The sequence below is a fragment of the Microtus pennsylvanicus genome, chromosome 18 (assembly GCF_037038515.1).
Source record: "Microtus pennsylvanicus isolate mMicPen1 chromosome 18, mMicPen1.hap1, whole genome shotgun sequence".
In the NCBI taxonomy this organism is placed as follows: domain Eukaryota; kingdom Metazoa; phylum Chordata; class Mammalia; order Rodentia; family Cricetidae; genus Microtus; species Microtus pennsylvanicus.
This window is the reverse complement of record NC_134596.1, coordinates 17,483,290-17,505,847: the sequence shown is the minus strand read 5'-3', so window position 1 is coordinate 17,505,847 and position 22,558 is coordinate 17,483,290. Positions and strand designations below refer to the sequence as shown.

The following is a 22,558-nucleotide window of genomic DNA, read 5'->3' as shown; positions in this document are numbered from 1 at the left end:
CTGTTCTACCCTGGGCTGCATCCCTGGGCCCAGGAACAATCTGCAAAATGAGGGAATGAAGAAGCACAAGAAGGCATGTTCTCAGAGAACTCACTGTGAGGCTAAGAAAATCCGTTTCACATCCCGGGAAAGTTGGGGATCAGATGAAGCGCTCGCAGGATTCAGCAAGCAGGGCTGCAGAAAGGGAAGATATCAGTCGGTGGGTGGGACCACCACGATGTCTGAAGTGTGTCAAGAGTGGCCTCTGTGTGGCTTCACTGAAACCCTCCTGTCTTCGAGCTCAGTTTCCTGTAGCTGATGTGAGAAAGGTTCAAGGCAAGACGGACTTCGTTGGGGAAAATACATTTTGAAGAAAATTAGGACAAGGAGAGAGACTGAAGGGTGTGCTCAAATCACACAAGATTGTTGCCCCAGAAAGGGGATTGAGAATTTCCCAATGGAGAAAAACGAGACTCTGGTGGAGATTCAAGGCCCTCGTAGAAACTAAAGCAGGGCAGGGCAGCAGGCACCTTGGGGAAGAACTTTTGCCAAGTAATGTGCTCTGTATAATGGCACTTCGCCAGGCACCACTGAAACCTTGGTGAGCCATAAAAGGTCCCGGGGTAGAGCGGGCTTCCTGCGGCAGCACTGGAGATTACAGAACTTCTCATTCCTGCTTAGACGAAGCTGAAATGGTCAAACGTGTGGCGTACTTGGCACCGGGAACCTGTCAAGCACACTGAAAAGCTGTTGAATCCGAAGGCGCACTGGGTGGGAGGAGAGCTGGAGCAGGGGCACTTACTTAATCAGAGTCTAGATAAACGGGATTTTGTTTTGCATTCTAATCCTAGGCTGAATCAGCACAATCCTTTCACTTTACACAAGTGCGGGCGCACACCTCATCTAAAAAACGCTACCGAGTTACAAAATGCAAATCAAAGTTTATAGTACTGACTGCACAATAAAAAGCAGAAAGAGGCAGAGACTAAATGCCAAGGTTAACCTGCAACATCACCCTGGATGGCAGATGATAGTGGGGGTGGGGGTAGGTTCCACGAGGACCCTGTAGAACTGTCTCACCAATTTCAGAGAGAGACGGAGATGTGGGGATAGGGAAAGACAACCCTTTATGGGGCAGAGGAACCCTTCAAAAGGGTTTAACCCTAGAAGCTGAAGAGGGACTCAGTAGGGGACGTGGTCAGGTCTAACAGCACAGCAGTTTGGTCCGCTTTCCGCAGATGTGGCACAGCAGCCGCAAGGGCACGGCTAGGTTGCCTGACTGGTCCTAGGTCATCTGTGGAAAACGGCGTGCTGCCCACGCTGCCGTATGGAGCCTTGCTTGTCCCAGCTGGCTCTGCTACCAGCCAGACTCTCGAGAACTGGAAGGGGTGAACTTTCTAGCCAGAAAACTACAGGGCACATTCCTGAGTCAACAGTATCTCTGCAGCCAGACTCCTCCTGCAGAGGAAATATCTCCACTGCTCTCTTCAAAGCCTGCCCCAGGAAGGGATCCTTCCCACCAGATCCTCCTCATTTTGGCTAGAGAAAGGACAAAACTGAGCCCGGGGAACATAAGTTACAGAGGTACGCATCAATGTCCCCGCTTGTGGGGAGGAGCTGGAACTGGAGGGGCTCTTGCACTGCAGGGAAATCGGGAGATGGAGATCTCTTATGCATGGGGGTGCGGGAGCATTGGGGAACGAGACCTCCTTATCATATGTGTGGGTGACCTGCGCCACATGGGAAGCAGTAGAAGCGGTCTGCTGGGTGGATTGAATCGCCAAGGGAGTGGTGGAGGTGGGGGGGGGAGTGATGGAGGGGAGTGGTGGAGATGGTGGTTGGGGGGGGCAACAAAGCAGTAACCATGTTCCCTTGACCATCAATTGCCCTCCATCCATGTGTTTCGGGTAACTTCTCCACTTCATCTGGGTTCTCAAATTCCACATATGCACAGCCTTTGGAGAGATGTGGATACATCTTTTCTACAGGCATGCCAATCATTTTTATCTTCCCGAAAGCATTTTCATGGTATGAGCCTTGATCACATTCCTGGCGAGCCTCCCAGGGCGCACTTTGGTGGGTTCAGGTGAAAGGCCCTGCCCTTTCCTCTCCTTTTCTCTCTTTCAGGTGGTTTAGATTTGGAGCCTGAACGCCGTCTGTTGTCAGGCCTTGCTGAGAAGGGCCCAGGGAGCCAGAGGAACAGCTAGATCTGCAGCTTCGGGATGTGCTGGAGCACTGCTGGAGCCTGTGCTGGAGCTGGAACCCAGCTGGAGGCTGAGCTGAGTGGAGACATCTTCCCGAGGCTTCTACCTCCTCTGGCTGTCTCAGACCTGAAGGGCTGTGCCATCAGGGTGGGACTGACCGCTGGTTCTCCAGCATAGTATCTAACCTGTTGAGGCAAACTCATGGCATAGGGGCTATAATTCTCCCAGGCTATACCCATAGCAGACATTGCCAATGGATTGCCACAGTCTTTCTCAGAGGCCAGACTCTGAAGTCTTCTCAACCTTGTTCTCCAGGCAGCCACAACCCCTGGAACACTGGTTGAGATTAAACCAGCCTTCCTTGGCCTTCACCAGAATGTCATGGACAGACCACCCCTGAGCTGGAGATGGCCTGGAGATAGTGCTAGGTTGTTTTGTGTTTTCCTCACAGAAAGTTTGAAAAGGTTTGACATTTTAAATTTGGGAATGTTAAATAAACATCCAGATGGCCAAATTCTCCTGAAATATTGGGGTGTCTGATGTACTGAGGTCACGATTGTGTTCTATGTAGCCCTTGCAGGCAGTTGAGGCTGGTTCCCATGGCTGCCTCTCTGCCTGAGCCAGCTAACATAGCAGGAGCTCCCTGAAATCTGCCTGAGTTAGGACCCCACTTCTGCCACCTATGTGTCATGTGGCTTTGAAAACACCCTGTGTGTCTTTCCCTGGCCTTAAGCTTGCTCCTCTGTACACATGGATAGAATAGAACTTACTTCCTGAGCAGATGCAAAGATTAAATTAGTTAGAACAGTGCCCCCCACACAGGAATCATCTAAGTCAGTCCAACTAGCAGTGGTTGTTCCCATAAACATTCAAGTCACTCTCTAGAATGACACTGTAAAAGCTACCTCATGGGTAAGAGAACGAGACACAGAAGGGGTAGGCGGTGTCTCCAAGGATCCAGACAGGCCCAGACACTGCATAACCCTTGCCGGGTGAGAATCTACATGCCTCACCCAAAACTTCAAAGTGGACCAGAGATGAGCATCTCCAACCTCTTATATGTTGATGAAGGCACAGATTTGATCTCTAGGGAAGGAAAGAAAATTCTTGTATGGACTTAACTGTTTCAAGAATTTAAAAGATGGAGCTAATTAGAGTAGGCACGCTTGCCTGACGTGCGTACTTGAAGCTACAGTTGCAGGGGCCAAGGCCTCTCTAATAATAGTCAGTCTTTCTCTCTCCTCCCTCCCCCATATTCTCAGGGATTCTAGGCTGGCCTCAAATTCAGGATGTAGCCAAGGATGCTCTTGGACTTCTGATCCTTTTGTCCGCCTCCCAAGTGCCAAGACCACAGATGCATACAGCACACTGATATATACAGTCTTCAAGATCAAACCCCGTGTCCCACACTTGCTAGAAATCACTCTACGGACCAAGGCAACCCATACGCCTCTAATGCCATACTTTAAAGGGGGTAAACTTTTAAAGACATATATAAGTTACTTGTTGTGGTGGTCAAATGACTGACAAGAAGACCCTGAGAGGAGGGCTCCATATTGCTGGCAGTTTAAGAAGGGACACATTTGCTGGACGGTGGTGGCACATGCCTTTAATCCCAGCACTCGGAGGCAGAGGCATGGAAGAGAGCATGGACTGCAGGAGAGAAGGACTTGGTGAAGCAGAGTCACCATTTTGTTCTTGCCATTTTGTCCTTTCTGCTTTGAAGGAGAAAAAAAAGAGAGGGGCCAGCAGAAGTGTCACAGGGTCCAGGAGCATGTTTGTGCTTGAGATTTCTGGGAGGATGTGAGTGAAGAAGAATCCATCTCTGACTTAATTTCTGTCTGTTGAATTATGTGTAATCAGTACTCCTTGCCTAAGCAATATCGCTGAAGTCTGAAGGGAAGTAGAGAGACACTCGAGAAGGAAGGACAGCAAGAAAGAACACGATATGAGGACTCACACTAGCCATACCCGGCCCTGCCTTCCAAAAGCCCCAGTTGGCCACGGGCAGAGTATTGGGAACACAGATGTGAAGCCCATAGATGCTCTGAGCTCTCAAATCCCTGGCACAGTACCCAGGTGCTGCAGGGGCTAGTTTCCTCAGATTGGCAGCTGACACCCAGTCCAAGCCCCCCCAGGGGCTGACTACGTGACTGAACTGCTCTGAGGTCACCTAGGCAACCACAGACTCGCCCTCATCTTCTGTCCCCTGTTACTGGTGACTGGAGGAGTGTGTAATGTCCACATATTTTTCCTGGAGCAGGAAAAAGTGGGTAAGTTGGGTAAAGGAGAGGGGGCAGAGGGAGCGGACATCGGGAAGCAGTCTGGAGGTGAATGGCTCTCCAAGGCCCTGGGCGGGCCTGTCAGCAGTGACTACATGTGCGTGTGGCTCCATGCCCAGGGAAGAAATCCGAAGGAGTTTCCTCCAGAGTTGTGACTACTCCTTCTGGGCCCCACCTAGATCTGAAGCAAACAGCTCCAGGAGCCAAGGAAATCTTGCTGGCATTGACTCCCACAGGAGAATGAGACGAGACGAAATCTCTTAGGCCTAGGTATTGGTAGTGAGTATAAAACTCCTAAGACTCGGATGTGCAGAAAATGTAACCTTCCTTAATTCCTACTAAACTTCGCTTGCTAAAGAATCCTGCTTTGACTTGCCAGACTAGGAGGGCAGGTCACACTGTAGCTATAAGTTTGACGGCTGTGGGCAAACGCAGAGTCTTTGAAGAAATGGTGTCTCTCCATAGAGACATAGAGCAGTGCCCAGGTACCCATCTGAGAAAGGGGCTGGATACTCCATAGGCCATCACACACTGGCCTTCTTTGGATGGTGGGGTACAAGTTAAGCACCTTGCATTCTGGATTCCCAATCTACTGAGGTGCCTATCCGCCGCCCCCAGTGGTAGAGGTACATAAGCTAGGCACTCTAACTCTTTCATCTTAACCCCCTGTGGGCCCCAGAATCCACACGCCACCAATGTCTCACTGTGTAACCACATGGTAGACAAGGGGTAAGGCAGCCCACAGGGCCTGTGTTAACATGTGGGCTTAACCCTCATGGCCCAGTCACCTCCTGTTCTGTTTAAGATTTTGCCAACTTCATGTAAGTTAGAGCCATGTGGAAAGGAGTTGAAAAAAAAATGCCTTCATCAGACTGTTATAGGGACATTTTCTTGATAATTATTTGTATGGAATGGCTTAGCCTACAAGGGGGTATATGCCAAACCTAAGGGTGTGGCCCTTGGGTGGTTTAAGAAAGATAGCTGAGCAAAGTATGAGGAGTAAGCTAGTAAATAGCATTCCACCATGACCTTGGCATCCTTGGCATCAGTTCCTGCCTCCAGGTTTCTGCCTGTGGTCCTGCCCTGACTTCCCCCAGTGATGGAGTATTACCGGGACATGCAAGCCAAATAGCCCCTTTTCTCCCCAAGTCATTTTGATCATGGTGTTTATCAAAGCAAGAGAAAGAGAAACTGAGACACTTCCTGAAGTTTAGATTAAATACCTTCACCATAGTCGCTGGGATCTCAACATACAAATTAAGGCGTAGGATACAAACATCGGCTTTTATCTGCGGGCAATCCCTTTTATAATACCAGAATTGAAGGTTTAGTGCTGAACTCAGTTCTGGGATTAGTGTACTTAAGCTACGAAGTGGGCCTTTCTAGTAGAGGCAATTCATGGAGGGCTTTCTAAGCTACCCCAGAACACCAAGGAAGAGGTTGACTGTGAGAATGTGGAGAGGAGAAGTACGGAGACAGGAGGATAGTCCCACTGTGCTGAATCTGCAGGAATTTTAGCCGGAGACTGTTCACGAGTCAGGGAGCGGGACAAAGAGAGCAGAAATGAAAGTGGGTGGAGCCTCAAAGAGCCTGAGAGTGAGGCAGGGCCATCACGACTGCCCACTGTCAGCTGCCAGTTCCCATAAGCAACCATGGACATGCCTTCACCATCTTTAAGGAAGAAGGGCATGCCTTCTGGGTCTCTCTGCCTGTCTTCCCAGCCTCCTCTCTCATCAACCCACTTTGTTTCCATCCTACCTCTGGTATCACTGCATGATTCTCCTGTGACACCTGATACTGGCCCCAGAGGGAGGGGTAGCCCAAGGCCAGCAGTTCTTGAGATAGAGGCTGGCCAAAGCAACCTGTCAACATGAGTGAACCTAGGCAGCGTCAGGCTGTATTCCAGGCTTTAACCCCACAGACAGGTTTGGGGGTTGGGACTAAACAGACAAAGGGTCAGAGGAGGGATGGGTTAGGATGCTGTCAGCCTAGGAATGATCCCCCACCACAGCATCCACTTTACTATGTTGGACCACAGATGTAGTCGCCACAGGCTTCCCTGCCCATAGACCATGAAGAATTTGCTTCCCCAGATCAATGAAACTGCCCTGGACTCATGGCTGGGCCTGGGAGACAGCACCTCCATTCCCAGTATGCCTCATCCTATATGTGGCCTATATTCTTCTATGAAAAAATAACTTCCCTCTTCCCCAGGGGTCCTTTGTCTACCAAGAAGCTGTTGCTGCTGCCCCTATGAGGACATCCATCGTGGCACCTCCTGGCATCACTTTTCATGTATACAAGTGATGTTTTACCATATTCACCTCCTATTCCTCCCCACTAATTCTTTCCAGGTCCACCCCCATTTTCTTACCCCCATTCCAACTTTCGTCCTCATTATTAAAATACAATTTAATTAATTTTTTTTATAATTTGTTGGGCCCTATATAAGCAGGAGTGCGAGGCCATCCCCTGAGGTGTGATTGATCTACCAGGGCTACTTGCTTAAAGAAAACTATCTCTCCTCCAATAGCCATCAATAGTCAATAACTCATGAGCCCCCCCCCCTTCATGGTATTATTTCCTAATGAACCTCTGCCCTGCTCATTCTTTTACTATTAGCCCATGTGGGCTAATACACTGTGTGTATCCGAGAAAATGTGTCAACTTATAGGACTGGTTCTGGGGACCCTATCTATTAGTCATCAGCCTGACCTCTGACCCCAGTTGTCAGGGCTTTACCCACTGGCCTTTTTAGAGCTGGCGTCTCTCAGGAGTGGGCCTCCCTGATGCCGTTAACAGCTGGAAGCAGCCCAGAGAATAAGTGATCTTCAAGGACCTGAGTTGGACTCCAGGACAGCCTTTGATGCCCTTAGGGGATAACCCGAGCACAGAGCTGAATGGATTGGGCAAGGATGCTCTCTGCTTCCCAAATGACGTTAAGAAGAGCAATCTGGAGGAAGGACAGGAAGGCCCCAACCTCACTGAGAACTCATCTGCAGAACTGGAGGCTTGGGTTTATAGACTTCCAGCTTTGCTGACCGGGGCCCGCTCCTTGTCTGGTCAGTGTGGTGTTAGGAAGTATTTGGAGAGTATGACTTTTGGGAAGCTTCCAATACAGCAAGGAAGGGTTCAAAACCATTGTGATTTAGAAACGGATGTTGGATGTATTGTCCTGGCTGCAGGGTGTGTGCATAGGCCCTGGTATCTCCTAGGAGACCACTTACACAAAGGGACTTCCCATACAGACGTCAGGCTGGAGCAGGGAGCCCAGCAGCCACCTGGCTTTGGCAAAAGAAACTTAGAAGAGAGTAACACACCTCAAAAAATGTGCTAAGCCTGGAGTAGAGTGTCCTTTGGGTCGGGTGAACTCTTAGTCAAGTGAAGGCAAGGGTGATTGCTAAACAAGAGGTGAGAAACCAAGAGGTCACTGGAAAGAGGAAGATGGACTGGAGAGAGAGAGAGAGAGAGAGAGAGAGAGAGAGAGAGAGAGAGAGAGAGAGAGAGAGAGAGAGAGAGAGACAGCGCTGCATTTGTAACTGAGACAAGAGAGGGAACTGCATTATTTATGAAATGGCCAAGCAAGGAGCTAACGAGGAAGGAGGAGGCCTTTAGAGGGGAAAGTGGTTTCAAAACATCCATATTTTGCTGAGAAACACGCACACACACACTATGATTTAGAGTGTGCTGAGGTTTAGAAGCGGAGATGACTCTAGAGCAGTTAGAGATCATGGCAGGGAAGACAAGGGTGTGCAAGGGGCGGGCAGAGGAATGGAGCGGAGGGTTGAGGCCTTCCTGAAGGCTGCAATGGAGATGCCTACTACAAGAAATTAAGCCAAACCTCTAACTTTAAAAAAAAAGATTAGCATAATTTATTTACAATAAAATGCACAGATCAGCAGCGTTTCATTAGATGGGGTGGGCCAATTGCATGTGCTTGTGTAATCATCACTGGAAACAAGGTACAGCATATATTAATTCTGGAACATTCCCTCATACACCAACTACTTTTGAACTTCTATCAGCATGGCTTCCTTTTGCTTGTTCTGGATTTATAGAAGTGGGATCGTACAGTCTATGTGTTTTTTTTTTGTTTTTTTTTTTGCATCTGGCCTCTTTACTCAGCATTGTTTTAGAGATTCCCTCCATGTGGTGGATATAATGGCGAGTCTTGGGAACGCTGAGCAACATTCCACGGGACAGGCAAACCACTTTCCGTTCTTGTTTGATTCCAAGCCTCTGGGTGTGCGTTAGGGTTTCTATTACCGTGATAATAGAACCATGGCCCAAAGCAACGTGGGGAAGGAAGGGTTTCTCTCAGCTTGCAGTTGTCAGGTCTCCATCACTGAAGGAAGTCAGAGAGAGTATTCAAGGCAGGAACCTGGAGGCAGGAACAGACGCAGAGACCATGGAGGAGGGCTGCTTACTGGTTTTTTCCATGACTTGCTCAGCCTGGGTTCTCATAGCACTCTGGACCACCCGCTTGCACTACCCACAGTGAGCTGAGCCCTCCTCCGCCAATCCTCAACCATGAGAAGGCCCCACAGGCTTGCCCACAGGCCAGTCTGGAGGGGGCATTTTCTCACTTGAGGTTCCTCTTCTCAAATGACTCGCTTGTATCAAGTTGACAAAGGAAAAAAAAAAAAAACTAAGCAGGCCAGACTGTTCCCAGTGTCTGAGTATGATGCTTTAAGTACGCTTTTTCTTATTTTTAAATTTTATCTATTATTAGCATGTGTACTTATACCCCCACATGCAAATATGCACACCTGGGGACACCATGGTCTGCATTTGACAGGCAGAAGACAACTTCTGAGATTCAGTTCTCACCTTCCAGCATGGGATTCAGGGACGGAATCCATATCACTGGGTTTGCGTGGCCACTGCTTTTTCTCACTGATCTATCTCTACAGCCTTTACATTTTTAAACAATTAATTATTTATTTATGTATTTTTATGCTATGATGCTCTTGTATACACACACACACACACACACACACACACACACACACACACACACACAACTTCTGATCCTGAAGGCTGGTCACTGAGAGACAGAGGGTGGTGTGATGTGGTTTCTATGAGCTGACCCCTGAAAGGAGCTGTTCCGTGACTCTTTACAATGAACCCGCATGTCTTATCCTCCTTGACTTCTCAGCCGTTCCCGCACACTGGTCAGCATTCACTGTGATATGTGTGAGCTGTGTTTTATCACCCCTTTAGATTCCAATTCTCTAATGACTATAGATACCGTGCACAATTGTCATGTGCTTTTTGGCCAGTTTGTGCGTCATCTTTGTGAAATGCCAATGGAGTTCCTTCATCCATTAAAAAAAAAAAATTAAGGCTGTTCTTATTTTTGCTGTAACAGTTTTTATATATTGTAGACCCACCAGAGGGAGGTTCTCGCTTATTGATTTAGAGTTTTAATTATATCTAATGGTGAGTTTCACTAGGACATGTTCTTGCATCTAGATAGTGTATTTTGATCATATTGACACTTCGTTCTCTTCTCTTGGGTCCCTCCCATGGATCCCCTACCAATTAATTCCCAACTAGTTTCCTTTGACTTTCTTGATTTCTTTTGGTGGGGGCAGGGGGTGAAGCGATTTAACTAGGGTTGCTTACAGAAGCACCAGTAAGGGCTTATTTACAGGATTAAGGACACACACCATGACTACCTGCTGAAGAAAATGCCCCCTCCCAAGGCTTTTGAAAGTAAAATGACAGTCACTGATCCTGCTACCACTGTCCCTGAAGCTGACTCACGGCCACTTTATATCATATCCGCTTGGGTGGTGTACTAGGTTTCAGCTGCGTGGTGACCCAAATGGCTGAAACTCTAAATTGTATTTAATCAAACTCATGAAGTTCTAGTTCTACTGAAATTAAAATAAAAAAAAAAACTAAACAAATGAACAGATAAAAGAAATGAATGTTATGGCTTCTAAGTAAATTGTCTCTCATTTAAAACCTTTCATCCCCTTGGTGTCCTTGCTCGGGCAATCAGGGTTTAATTGAGTTGACCAAGGTGGTAGAGCCCCTTTCAGAGCAGTTTTCCTGCCCCACAGCATGGCCAGGAAGTGGGTTCCACTCCAGCAGAACAAACCCCCACTCCAGGCTTCCCCATTGTCCTGGGGTTTCCACTAAGCATGGTTGGGCGGTATCCAGAGATCACCCTGTGGGGTCCCATGATGGTCTCTTACATCCCAGGGTAACCCTGTCTCCTACTAGCCCCCTCAGTCTTCTCCCTCAGCCATCTCAGCACCAGCCCCCCACCAGCTCTCTACCACCTGCCCACACAGGAAACTGTAAATCTCACTGAGAGCCCCACACCCACCCCACCCAGGGGAATGGGCCCCCTGTATCTCAGATTTACTCTCTAGCTAAATGTGCCATACCACTATTTCTTGAAATCACTCGGCCTGCAGGTGGATGCCTTGGCAAGGTGAGAACTTGCGTGGACTTCTAAACGGGAACTGAAGACACTTTCAGGTCCTTCCTCGGCATCTGAAATGTCCACACCTAGAATGTTCGCACACTCTCTCTGCCCGCTTTGTAGAGTGTCTTTCTCTCACAATCTCCTCCATCGAGAATGTCTCTTCTCTCTTACCCATCCCCCATGCCAGCACAAGGAAGGCTGGTCCTCTCCTACGGAGTTTACTACGCTGGGCTGTGCACCCTTTCCTAGACGGTGGTGTGAAGTAACAGCTCCATGCCCACCCTTCAAGATTTTCAGATTTGAGGGAAATCTACTTTAAGGCCAGAATCACTTTAGGGCCGATACCTCGTGCTTAAAGGCTTGCTTTCAGTTCTGCCCTCCACGGGCTTGTTCCATTAGCAACAGAATATTCTTATGGCTTCAGCGCCTCCTTCATTCCAGCCATTGCTCACAGATGGTGGCAATGGAGAGGGGGTGAATGGGACAAAACAACGAGTAAGGGGGGGGGGATGAAAAGGAGAAAGGTCATTAATACAACTCAAGGTGTTAATCCCCAGGTAAGAACTTACTCCCCTCTGAAAAATTATATTCTTCTTTCCTTAGACATCTTAAAATTTTTATATGCATGGTTTGTTTGCTTGTTTTAGATATTTATTTTATCTGTATATGAGCATTTTGCCTGCATGTTTGTATGTGCATCAGAGAGTTCAAGATCTCCACAGGGATCTCCACATGGATGCTGGAAAACAAAATCTAGTCCTCAGGAAGGACCATAAGGCTCTTGCCCACTGAGCCATCTCTCCAGCCCCTTCCCTTTGAAATCTTGATGGAAGCTAATAAGCCCTCTAAATGAGGAGATAACTGGCATGGAACTGTCGGGGTGGGGTGGGCTGCCCACTGGGAGCTGCAACCACACAACACAAGGACGGACACCTAAAGTAATAGAGATCGTGGGGCTTCCTGGCTTTGAGACTGACTGCTCAGGGAATATCTCAAATTCCCTACCTCTGGCTTGTGACAGGAAAAGGAGTGTCTGTGCTCCGAGTCACAGTACAGAAAGCAACAAATGCATACAGGGCAGATGTGATCCTGGCTATTGTGGAATCCAAAGCTGTCGTGAAAACAAGAGGTTAAACGGGGCCATTTGTTCATGCTTGTCCGAAAGAGATGCTTCTGAAATAACACAAAGCTAAAGGGCCCAGGAAAAAGATGGACAGGATGCATGGAAGGGGCATGGGGGTGGATTTCAGGTCCAGCCTGGTAGCCCCAGAATGCTAATCTTTTGGGGATACTCTTAATAGGCACTCAACAACCTTTAAACCTGAACTTGCAAAGACAGAGTCTGAGGTAGCAAAGGCAGATGGAAATGTATTGATTCCTCCTCTTTGTTTTGTTTCTTTTTCTTCTCACCTTGTTTTAATTAAATGCAACATTTTTTCCTGCCCAGGAAATAAGCGAATTTCCAAGAATAAAAATCTTGATTTTTCCATATGACCAATGGGCACACATCACTTTTCAATACCAGTTTGTGGAGACTTTCCTTGACAGTGAGTTCAGAGATTTAACCACACACGGCCCTGGGTGGTTTCCTAGAGCCCCCATCAATCCAGGGTGGTACAGTCAATGTTTGCAGAGCAGCAAGAGAACACAGATGTGCTGTAAGTTCAGACAGCTGAAATTGTATATTGGGGGCCCGTAGGTATTGGGGTGAGGGCTGGGCCTAGAGAGAGCATGCTAAACAAGTGCTCTCCCATTAACTACCCCAGCCCCACCCCTGGGATGCTGAGTTGAATGGGAGATGGTTTCTAACCTCTTATCTTCACCCCTCCCAACCTAGCCCATATCAAATCTCGGGCCATCCCAAGAGGTAAAGAGGGCATACATTTTGCTGATTCATTCAAGGGAGTAACTCACTGAAAAAAATTTTCCCCATTGAACCGAACTAAGCTTCAACCCCCCCCTCCCCCCATCCACATTACATTACTACTAACTCTTTTCCAATATACTGGATAAAAGTGGAATCACTGCCTGGTTTTTTTTTTATTATTCTTTTCTCCCCTTCTTTCCAGATGTCACATTTAGGTAGGACGCCTTCTGGGCTGAGAGGAACGGGTGTAACTGTGACAGAGATCTTCAGTGTTGGGAGCAGTGAGACCCCAGATCCTGAATTTCAGGTAATCCCCTTATCTGAGTGCCTACAGCTGCTCTGAGCACGAGACCTGCAGGAGTTCCTGATGGCAGGAGAGTGGTTTCTGGTGGGTTTGGCTAGGGCGTGGCTATCTCTATATAATCTGCCCCTGAACACAATAAAGGGGGCGTTCTTGGGGAATTCAAGGATGACCCGTGTCGCTGTCTCTCTGTCTGTGTGTGTTTGTGTATTTTAACCTCCAGCCCCCTTGCCCAAAGCTCGTGAACTGGGTGCTCATTGGCTCTCAGACACTGGTGCCCACAGCCCTGCACCTTTGTCTGTGGTCTGCCTGGTAGCCAGGCCAAAGCAGGTGCCACTGTGTCCTCTTACTCCATTATCAAGGCTTCCCAGCACATCTGTGTTCCCTTGGTGCTATGCAAACCTTGGCTGTGCCACCCTGAGTTGATAGAGATTTCAGGAGACCACCCAGGACCATCTGCTGAAGTTCCTGCCAGCGTGGCTACTTCCACTATGGCTCTAGGGTATGTGTGGGCTTCTCCAAGAGGCTTGCACCCTTGTGGCCAGCTTTACACCCTTTAGCTTCGCTTATTTATTAAAGAAGCCAAAACATTGGGTTATCGATGACTATCATAATTACTCTGTAGTTTTTCTAGCCCCTCAGGCATTCGGATGGATTTCTCTCCCTATCCTTGTATAGAGGAAGCTTGGAGATCCACAAAGAAAACAATGAAGAGAAGGGACTGTGATGGACTTTGAGGCAGGGGGAGACAGGTGTTGCTTGTAACGGTTCTGAAAAGCAAGCAAGAGACACCAATTTGGGCTTAATTATGGCAAAGGAAATCTTTCAAGAGGACACTAGGCAGCCGAGAGAACCGTATGGAGGTCAACAGCACAAGCAAGGAATCCAAGTACAGCCTAGACCTGGCCTAACTGGTACTTCAGTACATCCACTCAACATTCCCGCTTCTTCTGTCTCCAGAACTGGGCCCGGTGGCTGCACTGTCCCTGCCACGACTACCGCCCATTCTACCGTCCATATCCTTCCGAGCCGGTTGCTAAAGTTTGAGCCTGGATGCAAGGCATTCTGGGAGAAGAAAGTGTTGCTGGGCATACTACATCTTGGATGGTTGCTTTGACTCCACACTAAGACTGCCACACATAGACACTTGCTCCAGCACCAGCACCGCACCAGCACCGCACCAGCACCACTGATAGTGGTGGCGGCAGCATGGTGATTCTCCAAGCAAAGAACAGGGTTCAAATGTTGAGAAATCAAGTAATCGCAAGGGTTCTCTTTTCCCATAAGACGCTTGGGATGAGGTTGCCAAGGAGCTTCTCTGGGATGCTCCACTCAAAGTGACAAGTGGGACCTGATGCAATCGCAGTGATTCAGGGACAAGAAGGAAGAACATAGGCATGACCAGGGTCAAAGGCAGCACAAGGAAAGAGCCTATTGAAGCAGCTGGGGTAAGTCTGAGGAGTCCTACCTCCAGCACTGAGACCAGTGAGTCCTCCTGCCTAACAACGGAGCTGCTGAGTGACGGCTGCTCTTCCCACCCTGCCTCCCATTTCTCCAGATGCAAAGCGACACAGACTAGATTCTGCCACACTCAGTTCACACCCAGAGGCAGCAAGAAGGAGCTCAACTCTCAGATGTGACTGTCAGTGCCAGGCAAGCTGCCATCCGTCGCACCAGGAAAGACAGGTAGGGAAAGCAAGGGCTGGCGAAGGGAAGAGCCCCGGGTGGACCATGAAGGCAGCCAGCGCCCTGTTAGCTCCCATTGAGACCTTTTAGCCTCTTTTGCACCTAAAAGTCATGTCCCCCAGGGAAGCAATTAGTACTGTGTGTGTGCTGGGGGTGGGGGTGCCAGCCAGCAGATGTCAAAGTAGACACAGCAGACAGGAAGAGAAGCGAGTATTTCCACACGCCGCACTTACGATTTCCTGTCATTGGGGTTGCTCCGGTCAGCCTGGCTGGGTGGCTCTTCCTGCCCTTTCCTGAATCTTAAACAGTTCCGTATCTCCTGTTACCCTGTTCATGAATGCCTCAGACTTCCTTGGATTAGAAACAAACGGCCACAACAATTTGGGTGATTGTTAGGAGCCATTCAAAGAGGTGTCCATTGCATTTAACACACAAACAGGGTCAAAGCGAAGGCCGGGTAAATGTCCAGGATAGTCATCTGGAAATGACATCCCACCGTGGAACACAAATGTCACGTGCCCCAGGCCCTGACACAGGCAAATTACCTCACAGCATTCACTCCCTGGAACTCCAAACTCCCCACACTCAGTGGCCAGCTATTGCCTCAGACACAACCCATGGCACTTGGAAAGGGCAAACCATTCAGGAGACCAGAGTGTCACAAGTCAATGGGAACCACAGGGGCGGTATCATCGACCTAATCTCTTTGTCCTGAAGAGCAACTCAGATTAAAATGCATCGTTTCTGAAGTCCCGAGAAGGGTCTGCTCTGTGAATTCTTTCAAAGGTCACCTTAATAATCCAAACCAGCCACATAACCAAGAAAGTATTTTAGCCTGGGATGGTTACAAACACCCCCAGGCAGGTGTTGGTGGTTTGGGGTAAGGCATACAGTTTTAGTGCCTTAGTTTTGGCAGAGGCCACTTGTTTGTTCCCGGCCGCTTAGACCAGAAATAATCACACAGAAACTATATTATTTCCAATATTGTTTGGCCAATAGCTTAAGTGTATTGCTAGCTAGCTCTTATATCCTAAACTAACCCATCTCCATTAATCTGTGCATCACCACAAGGTTGTGGCCTACGGGCAAAGTTTCTGTGAGCTCCAGCAGAGGCTATGACTCTGCCTACTCTCTCTCTCTCTCTCTCTCTCTCTCTCTCTCTCTCTCTCTCCATATATATATATATATATACACATATATACACACACACACATACACATATGTGTGTATGTGTGTGTGTGTGTGTGTGTGTCAGTCTGGTTATATTCTGTTAAGCCATTGGCCAAAAGCAGCTTCTTTATTAACTAATAAAAGCAGCACATATACAGAAGGACTTCCCACACCACCTCAGTTTCTGATAATGGAGGGGTTCCCGTTTGTCCTTTCATGGCATGATAACCCAGAGTGTTCTAATGTTCACTCACACCCTATATAAGATTGAATAGACCATAAACACAACACAAGAGAAATTTGCAGATGAACAAGGAGGGTGTTTCACTACTTGAGTATATCAAAATCATGAATGCAGTACCCAAAGGACACACTTAGCTAATAAGAGGATGAAAGAGAAAGGTAGCCTCTCTTCCAAGGATAAAGTCATCCCAGAGGGGTTAGTTGGTGCTCTCAGATTCCCTTTCTGGAGGTTTTCACATTAGTGGTTCCCTTGTCCCCCTCATTCACACCATTGCAGAGCAGAGGGTTCAAGTAATCTCCAGATTCACGCACATTCAGGTGTGAAGGGTCAGTATGAGTGGAGAACCAGCAGAGTCTTAAACTCAAAAGAAGACACTCAGTGGGACCAGAGACGCTTATAGGTCTGTCTGGATGGGGCAGGGGGTTCTTCATGGCCATCATTTCTGGGGAAGGAGAGCATGGCCACTCACTGAGTATAAGTGCAAACTGAGCTGAGCTTTCTTACACTTGCCTTGTCCGTGAGGATTTCTGCTGGGGCATGAAATGGGATCCTATGTGTGAAGATACCCAGGCACATCAGATGTTCACAGTACTGAAGGGTCCATTCCGAAACCCATGAGACTAGAACACTGGCTTTCCTGGGTTTCATCAGAGCCAGCCCGGTTCCATCGGGAAACCTTGCTCGGGCCCAGAGTGTCCGGAGGTATATACACAGAAAGCCGTCCCTACTCAGCTTCCAGAGCACCCCAAAGTTGTCATGCAAGTGTCTTCGGCCTACAGGGGTGCTGAATATCAGCCTTTTAACATAGTATTTCTTCATGGGCCTTCTGGAATCGTCCCTGGAGGCTTTGGCCTTGGAAAGCTTCACAGTACCTGACACTGACTCTATTTCAGAAGCTATACAGGACATGGAGTTCCCATGTAATTAGCTCAAAATTAATTTAGCCACAATGGCTTATTATTACATTTAATTATAAATGAACCGACTCACCAGGGATGTTTTACTTGGTAAACAAGCACCTTGGAGTCTGCAGGGAATTCAGATTTTTTTTTTTCACGAGTCGCTAGTCTCTGCGGGGTTTTCACAAAATAGTAGCCACCCTCTAAAAATGTCATTTGGATAGAGCTTCGGAGGAGAATCCTGGCATGGGATGGGATACTCGGTTCCCAAGAAGCCTGGGGTGAGGGAAGGTGCTCTTTACTTTTAATCCATTGTCCCCAAATAACCCGAAGCCTCTCTGTAATCGCAGACCTCATGCAGCTAAAGCAGCCATTGGAACAGAAGAGTTCAAACACAAGGTTTGGATTTTATGGTTTCTCCCAAACCCTTGTGAGTGATGTATCTCAGCCCATGGCGACACCCGTGCTAGACAAAAATGATCACATCTAAGATTTCCAATTTAAATGCTTCTGCATTCATTCACCTTAAGGTGTAATACAATAGAAAGCTCTCATCACTGCTCTGATTTCATAGCAGTATCCACACATCTAAGTCAAAGGTGGCTCATTGTGAAAAAAATTATAAAAGGTTTTGAGAAAGATAATTTAAGGTAAATAAAAGTTCAACAGGAAGCTAGGGAGACAGCTGTGGATGAGGTGCCTGCCACACAGGCTAGGGGACCTGAGTCTGTATCTTCAGTACTCGTGTCAAAAAACTCAGGTGTAGCTGTGTGAACTGAGCACTGGGGAGACAGAGGCTGGAGACAGATTTCCAGAGCTTCCTGGCCAGCCTATCCAGTCCATCCGAGAGTACCAAGTTCAACAAGAGACCCTATCTCGGGAAACAAGGAGAAGGAGCGATAGAGGAGGACAATAACATCAACCTGTGGCCTACACACACACACACACACACGCACGCACACACACACGCACACACGCACACACACACACACGCGCACACACGCACACACACATGCACACACACACTCACGCACACACACACGCACACACGCACACACACACGCACATACACACACACGCGCACACACACACACGCACGCGCGCACGCACACACACACGCACTCATGCATGCATGCACATATAAATGCACGTATGCAGCGAAACAAAGTCAGGTATGGCGCTATACATTTGTGATCTCAGCATTTGAAAAGCTGAGGGTACGAAGATCGTGCGTTAGAAACCAGCCTGGGCCACATAGTGAGTTCAAAGCCCGCTTGAGTTACATGAGGGCCTGTCTCATCAATACAAAACAGAAAAAAAAAATTAGCAAAAAGATGACATGTGACAACAGCCAAGACTAAAGTATGAGAGATGGCGTCTAGAGCCCAGCTCCTCGGGAATGTGTTACCAGCCAGGTCAGGAGCGTCCCCTGCAACCTTAGTGGGACTTTTGGATCTCTGCCTCATTCCAGACTTTCTCAGGTGGAATTGGCATTTTAATCACGTTCCTAGGAGCTTGGCAGGCTCTTTAGAATTTCAGAAAAGTGTTTAAGAAAACCCTGGGGCAGAATCCCCTGGCACAGTTTGGATTGCTTAACAGGCCCAAAGCACCTTAGCTGAGTTCACTCTGGCAAAACCTAGTAACATTTTGATTGTCTGTGCCCGGTTTCCACTATGTCAGGAGCTCGGCCACCTCAGTGACCTTCCCTTTCCTGTGTAAAAGCATGAGCTCATCTGGCCCTAAAGCAAAACCCCAAGACGTCTCACCTATGAGAGGACGGAGGAGCATTGGGCGGAAGCAGGCTTTGATGGCCCAGGATGGCTTCCCAGCAGCTCATGGCTGAGCCTAAGGAGAATGCTGGAAGGACCTGCAGGGAGGGCTGCCAGCTGCAGGGGCCAGAAGATAAGAGTGTTAATTTAGCTTGGCTGCCATCCAGTAAGCTGAGCAAAGCAAGGCCTCCAAGCTCAGAGTAAAAATAAATAAATAAATAAAATAAAAATAAGTTGGCAGCTGTTTCAGCTCCCTCTGTAACACGAGCTGCCCGGATCCTCGCATCGCCTGTACCCCTCAGGCGCTGTCTCTGAAGCCTGGCACAGACCTTCCCCTGTCCCTCAGCATAACCCCAGGCAGGTTCGAGATGTCACCTCCATTTCACAGGGAGGGTAAAGTGGCTCTGGTCATCGTGATTTGCCTGTGGTCACTCGGCCCTCCACTCAACCCCACCGTTTTCTGCAGCCCCTAGGCAGGAAGCGGAAACAGGCTGGTTGTTTTCTAGGCTGCGGCTGGACCGACTGCTAGCAGATGCAGGGTTGAAAGAGGTCTCCTGTATCCTAGTAAGGTTTCAGAACAGGAAGTAGTGTCTTCATCATCCTCAGCTTGTGGGCACCATCCTGTCAATCCCCCCTGTACTCTGATGCAGACCGAGATGCAGTGTTAGCCACGTGGCAGACTAGGAGCCTAAGCGAGTTGCCAAAACACCCATCTTAGGGCCGGTGCACCTGTGACAGATAGCCCATGTGGCTGTCCCTCTCTGAGACACCACGAAAGATGAAACAAGGTCATTTAAAGGACGTGCATCCAGTGTGCCTGACCCACGACAGAGCCTTGGTCCGTCTCCCTCTCTCTCCCCCCATTCCCTGTCCTTCTCTTCCACCCCGAATGTTCCGGGGAACATTCCGAACCATTTCTTCCATTCATCCCACAGATACCTGAGGGGACCAAGTCAAACTCGGTCCAGATTGGAATGGATTCTCCCACTGGTGAGGGAGTTGAAGAACTTTCCCTTAAACGCTGTGTCTCAACATTTTTAATTCATCCACCTTTTAAAAAGGAAACATTCTGGGTCCTTCCTCAATATTATTGGAAATTTCTAGAGGAATTAAATACTATGGTTCAAAGCCAAAGAAATGAATTTTATAAATTTAATATATTTTGTAAAACTGCCCCACCCCTTGAGATTCTGACATGACCTCCCAGTAAAGACAGCCTGTTGCTCCCAGCTGAGTCCTATAGATGAAGCCACTGTGAGACCATGAGGGCAGCATATGGGCAGCAAGACAGAGCTCCACTTCTGTCAAGGACTCCGTACTCCACACTGCCCAGCACCCTGTGAAAGAGTTTCTATCTCCTCCCTCCACGGATAAGGGAACGGTCAAAGGTGGACTCATCGTAACCTTACCTGCCCCTTGGACAAAGGGATAGGCTGGGAGGTGGGCACGTAACACATCTGGACTGATCACAGAACCTTTCATCTGTCCCTGGCTACCAGGGTTGCTTCAGGAGGTTCATCGCGTGATCTCGTGCTGCCTGAACTTCTTGCATTGTTGGTGCCTGGGGTGGCTAAGGAGAAGAAGAGGGCTCTACTCTGGTCTGAATCTATGGCGCTGCCAGGTGGAACAGGAAGGAGTGGTCTCCACTGACCCAGTGGATGCTGCCAACCTCGCTTCCTCATGGCTTATCCACATGAAGCAATGATTTCTCTTATTTTTCACAGCGATTGTTTAGTTAAGCTTCCCTTCAGGCCCTCAGCCATCAGTAGGTACAACCTGGCTAAAATAAGGATGTAGAGGTACTGGGTGGTGTCCCTTGGTGCTAGGTAATTGGCCTTGATTATTCCTGTACAGCTATGGTTTCCTTCCTCTGCCTTTTCTCTCTTGGTCTTTCCATCCTCACATTTAAGTTCTTTTTAAACACATCCTTTTGTCCATCAGCATCCTGGGCCGTGTGTGTCTTGGCTGCTGGTGGGTACTTCTCGTGGTGCTTTTTCATTTCGGAAACCAAGGTGCCCACAAGCGCTCGCCCACCCCCACTCTCTGGGCTCTGTGAGCTCTGTCTGCTGACCTGGCTGGACTTGGCCCAGCTGCTTGAGGCACCCACTCTGGCCAGATGTTCCTTGGTGGGTGGAAGGACTAAAGCCACAGACAACTTGACATATGCGCACAGGAAGCGGCCCCACTTCCTCAGAAGCTGCCCAAACTGCTGCAATACAGTTTTAGCATCTGGCTATCCAAGCAAGTTGGGCCTGATACATTTATAAAAATCATTGGCTGAAGAAATCAGATTCTAAAATCCCATCTGGGAGATTTTTTTCTCCTCTCTTTCTCTCTCTCTCTCTCTCTCTCTCTCTCTCTCTCTCTCTCTCTCTCTTTCTCGTTGCACGTGTTTAGGAGAAGAAGCCAGTGAAAATCACCACATTTAATTTTAATTTGCACAGATATGAGACATGATGAGTCCCAAAGATTCAGGTGACAAATGCAAGCTCATGCAATTGGCTATTGTGTCAACCAAGGAAGCCAGTGAAGCAGGAATGGAGTCCCATTTAGCTGCATCAGCTCGGCTGAGTTTTAAATTCTTTGAGCATCTCTTTCCCTATCCAGAACACAGAGGCAGTGGAGTGTAAATCTGCAGTGCAGTTGGTCAGGGATACATTGTTACTCCGGTCTTCAGTGAGCCACCTTTGTGTGTTTGCACCAAGTAATTGGTCAGAGGCACAGAATTGTACCCACAGCTCGGTTGCCAAGTTGGAGTGGGGCTTGCTGGGTTCAGAAATGTCATAGACAGGGTTAAGATCCCAGTTAATCATATTGTGTTAAGTTATATAATGTTTGTTAAAGCTTGAGGGAATAGAAAGTACTGCCTGCCACTGTCATTCAGGCTACAATCACCACGTTTGAAATGAAGAACTTTCTGAACCACTGGCCATCCAAGACGTGTACAAGCTTCCCATTGTGTGGGTGCCTAAGAAGCATGCATTCCTTCTGACTATCCACTGAAGTTTGTACTGTATTGCTTTGCATATTAATGGAAATGAGTTTTAGAGCATTCCCAGGTGTCTCACTAGCCAGAAAGCTAAACCAACTAATTTTTCATGTTACAATTTGACTAGAATAAAGGTAGAGAGTAAGACTACACTTTTCACTGTGGAGGAAGAGAAGGAAGCCTCTGTTTTGCTACGTTTCTATTTAAATTCTTCTCTTTATTACTGACTTAAACACGTAAGTCAATTTTCAAATCCCAAGGGTTAGAGTCCATGAATATATTCTTTTTAAAAAAATATAATTTTGTGGTAAAATGACCAAATAGTTTAGGAGGAGAGAAGAATATGATCTAGTGTAAAACACACACACACACACACACACACACACACACACCACACGACTTTGCTAACTCTTCTGTAAGGTCCATTCAGATGACTGCCTTTTCATGAGATGTGAAATACTAACCCACCTATGTACATCCGGATTCTATAAATACACACAGCCAACATACCTCTAAAAGGACCCTGTGTGCAGTGGGGGAGATGGCGGAACGCCGAAGTCCTGAGAGGGGTGTGTTTGCTCAGGCTATTAAAGAAAGGTGGCAAGCATTCCCAAGGATATGAAAATTTAACATCATCTGAGGAAACACTTGAATATGGTTAATGCTGCTGCCAAAAATCTGAGCTATGTTATGTCAGAATGTTCAGATTGCATGCTTCCCTTTAAT

The 22,558-nt window shown here is 48.0% G+C and overlaps 1 pseudogene; it reads right to left on the bottom strand.

Moving 5' to 3' along the window:
• Positions 1-1,648: 1,648 nt before the first annotated feature.
• On the bottom strand, positions 1,649-20,842 carry LOC142837862 (RNA-binding protein with serine-rich domain 1-like; annotated as a pseudogene).
• Between the last annotated feature and the right edge of the window lie 1,716 nt (positions 20,843-22,558).